Raw genomic sequence first — 4,510 nt, 5'->3', positions numbered from 1 at the left:
TGTGACGTTGTTCCGATGCAATGCTACTGTGTGTACAACATTGATTCTTTGTGTGTTGTTCTCTCCACTGCTACTACCAAATCTCAATTTTTCGTCAGCAATCTGTTATATGCTGTTGTGACTTTTGTTTCTTTCGTATGTTTTCTCTTACATTCTAATGGTTCCCCAATCATCTATCATTCACTCACTCACTCATCCACACACACACACTCTCTCTCTCTCTTTTTATTTCACATAGATTCAATTTCCATCATCGTCATTTGACAATCTCATACGTAATACATATATTACAATTAATGACGATAATCGAAACTAATCGAAGAATAATCGCAAAACAATCAATAATAATTAATAAGTAATTTTTAAGTGATTTGCCCCTCGCACCTACCATTTTGGCACTAAACGAATTTAAAAATACATATTCACAGCATGATGAACGTATATGCTACAGTCGATCCTAAATAAATAAATCATCCTCACAATAATAATATATACACACACATACATACTCTTTCTTTTACTCACACACACACCTTCATCCACGAATCAAGCAAAAAATGTAAGCAATCAATTCACACGAAAAGTATAGGTGTAAAATTTAAACAACTTGAGACGATTCTAAAATTTGTTAATACATTTGTGCAAATGAAGAAGCATATTTGGTATTTATTAAAAGTTTTAGATAAATTTAAAAACATGCAGAATTCAAATGAACCTTTGCGTCGGATTTAGGGACAAATTAATAGACAGATTTTAAAAATGAGTTTAACAAAACACCGTTATGGGTAACAAACGAAGTACAAGATGACTGCTTCAATTTTTAACATAAATTTGAAATTATCATGGAGCATTTGCTGTGTATCTATCAAATCAATGGTAATTGTAATTTTTGTAGACAAATTAGATTTACTTATGCATTAATACAAATATCCGTACAACGAAAGATCATAATGTAGTCAAATTAGTGACGGGATATTCTCGCCATTTCGATAGATTAAAATAACTTTACATACATTTTAAATAATCTCACATATTTATTTAATGTTAGATGGACATCCAATTTTGTGAACATTATTTAGATGCCAAAATGGTTTAACAAAAAAAAGCCATACCACCATCAATTCGTATGTCACACGATTTCCATACACTTGTTTTATAGCAGCCTGCTATTAGCAGAAAATTCTATGGCCGATAATCGTTTTAGATTTCCATTGTTCGATATTAGAGAAAAAAATGAGATTTACCTGCCTCAAGTATATTTCCTGGCTGACATATTTTAGATGGGTTCTTCGAGTTTCTTTTTTCAAAATCGAAATGAAATTGCATAAGTTTTGAAAAGAAAAATAATCAGATATTTAGAACTACATGAGAATTGGCTAAATGTTTAAAGAGTAGCAAATTCTTAGTAAAATTTAGTTTCAAGAAAAAGAGAGATTAGATAGAACAATATAAAAAATTATGAAGTACCTTTAGTAAATACATGCAAGAATTCATTATATTGCCCGTGTGATATACATAAGCTCTAGACAAATTTACACTTCGCACTACATCTCATAATTAAACACAAATCCAAACAATCAATAGTAAACACAATACATGTAAATAGCACGACACAATTTTTACAAACTTGCACCATTTACGTCGAGTGTTGATTGATTTGAATTGTAAAAACTGCAATTTTCTTCATATAATTATTTTTTTGTATTTTGGTTGGTTGTCATTCAACGAACTATTGCAATTTATGCTATCCATAATCAAAGGTTTCGGAGGTACTTTTTACTTTTTTAGTTTTTGAAATGCCCTCAAGTCGTATCATTGTAAAATTGGCGAACCTTGCTATGCAAAATATAATCGCTATTTATTTAAAACCTTTAGTTAAATGCATAGAAGCACAAAATAGATCATGTAGATCGCAGGAATCAATTTTTCCTGCATGCATTTTTTTCACACACTTAAATTTTGACAGTTCAACATTTTGATGAAATATGTTAATCGTTCTTTTATTATAAGCACCAGACCAATCTCAAAATTGGAATAATATTTATATCACATACTTAATGCTAGTTAAAATTTCATCTAAATAGGCTACAATTTAAACAAAAAAAAACCTATTTTTTCTTACTTGATTGTTTTTATTTTTTTCTATTGTTCTTTTTCTCTTTGGCCAAAAACGATTCCATTTTCTCGCAACGACACGGTCGTTTTTGTCTTCACGTGTTGATATAAAAATAAAAAATAGGCATGCGGAAAGTACATGCCAGCCACAGCTGCAACGGTCCAATCCAATCAAATCGGAAACGCTGGTCTTCAGGACGGAACTTATTTAGTTGAAGAATCTTTTTAAGCTCAAGCATCATAAACATATGTTTAATTTAGTTGCTAAGTAAAAAAAAGATGCAATTTTAGCATTTTTCCATTTCTTAAAATAATATCTATTGTTGTCATTAGTAATGACTAATTATTATGTTGCAATGTTCAATCGTCTATTTTTCATGACCGAAAGTCCATTTTTGGTATTGACATTTGAATGGGTTATAATATTCGTGAGCTCAAAAAATTTGTTGAAGTAAAAGAGCAACATTTCTTGAAGTCATGAAAATTATAGCCGGTTCATAAATCATGATTGATTTATTGTCTAACCGGGGATTGCGTTGGCATTTTTATATGAAAACGTCAGTGGAATCTTAATCGCGAACGCCATCTTTGGTTACATGTATATAGCTGTTTCTTTGCTGAAAATTTCACTTCAATTTACTACAATATTTATTTAGAAATATACAAATATTTTAAATATTTGTGATGAAATGCACAGAAATATACATTTTGGATGTATATGCAAATATTCATTTTAATTCTTCTTAAAAAAGAGCATGTTACACAAAACAGGTACGACAAATTTCAAATTTGCAAAATGTAAACAAGAAAATGACAGCTATTATTCGGCCCAACATTGAACTGATAGAACCGCTGTAATGCCATATATACTTTATACAGATGGGAAACAAGAGATGGCGTTGTCATAGAATTCGGACTAAAAATGTCAGTCGTAATACCGGGTTTTTATTGTCTTTGAATCATTTGGAACATTGCAACATAGGATATGAAAACGTTTTTTTTTTCTGAAATTATTAGCATCTTTAGATGCATGAACTCGTCATTTCGTTGATTGAATAGCTGGAACAAATTTTTAGAAATAGTTTGAAAATTTAAAATAATTCAAATGGAATCAAAGTATTAATATTAAAATTATTGTCATAAACTCGAACAATGAAACCAAATGAATTAGCTACAAAAAAAAAGATAACTTTACAAAATGTTCTAGCAAAATATATTCAGAAATGTAGATAAATGTATTTTAAATAAGTTATCAAAATATGCCAGTTCCCTGTTGTAATAGAATTAAAATGAAAAGAATAAATCATCAAACAATCCATTACAATTTTAAAATATATATTTTTTGCATGGTACAGAGATCAAAAATGTAAAGATAACAAAGCTAAATATTTTGTCAGGTATTCTTGAAATTGTGTTTAATGGACAAGGGGTCAATCGTTCACATACTTGTGTTACGATTGTGTTGATTTATAATATGAAAACACACGCTTATGTCACACTTTTATTTTAACGGTACGCATACTAAAATAATGCCGGAGTCGTTAAAATTAATTGGTATAGCTAAAATTAACTGCTATTTCTAGCGCGATAGCTATGCTGTGCCTAAGCTTGACGCATTGCATATCGCATTGAGATCGGTGACTGCTGTAAGCAGTGTGTGTTCGTTACGCGGCAATAGCGATACCGTAAACCATCAATGAATGCTGCGTAATACACGGTATCGCTATTGCCGCGGAATGAACACACACTGGCAGGCATCGATTTCAATGCGGTATGCAATGCGTCAAACTTAGGCACAGCATAGCTGTCGCGCAAGAAATAGCAGTGCCTGCTGAAATCATACAAAACACACAGCCTGCATATGATATTAAATAAATAAAAATCTATTCTGTCAATCTGGATAGAGTTCTAATAATGGTCCCTCAGAAAATATATAGTATATATAGAAACAAATAAGTCGCTCGACGAGTAGAAGGACTGTTATAGTGAAGGAATCGAATACAGTAAACGAATATTTAATATCCTAAATGAGCCGACTTTTTATATTACTTATTCGAAAATGCATTTTTAATGAATTTACTGTTGTCTATAAAAAAAAACATATGTATTGTTTAAATTAAAAGCCTATGGAACATCTGACATGGTATCTATAAATTCTATTATCAAAAGCTTAAACTTACTCACGTCTAAGGAGCGCAAGTTCCATAATCTCCTCATTCGAACAGACTATGAGTATTTCATTGAAAATGTAAGTATCGAATTTCATGTCATCTAGAATAGCTATCTATCAGATGGAGCCACCATTAGGTATGATTTTTTTCATATAAGCAAGATTCAATTTCGTAAAAATGTAAGTTTATGAAATCTCACATGTTCTCTAATCTATGGCTTGTAA

General features: G+C 30.6%; 1 long non-coding RNA gene across 1 annotated transcript; it reads left to right on the top strand.

Moving 5' to 3' along the window:
• Positions 1-9: 9 nt before the first annotated feature.
• Positions 10-3,447, top strand: LOC116351817. Its single transcript, XR_004202204.1, has 2 exons — positions 10-876; positions 2,240-3,447. It is a non-coding gene; the product is annotated as an uncharacterized LOC116351817 (long non-coding RNA).
• The last annotated feature ends 1,063 nt before the right edge of the window (positions 3,448-4,510 follow it).

This window comes from Contarinia nasturtii, unplaced genomic scaffold (genome assembly GCF_009176525.2).
Source record: "Contarinia nasturtii isolate CC-2019 unplaced genomic scaffold, AAFC_CNas_1.1 Cnas_scaffold_6367, whole genome shotgun sequence".
NCBI classification, from domain to species: Eukaryota; Metazoa; Arthropoda; class Insecta; order Diptera; family Cecidomyiidae; genus Contarinia; species Contarinia nasturtii.
This window is presented reverse-complemented; position numbering and strand designations above follow the sequence as displayed.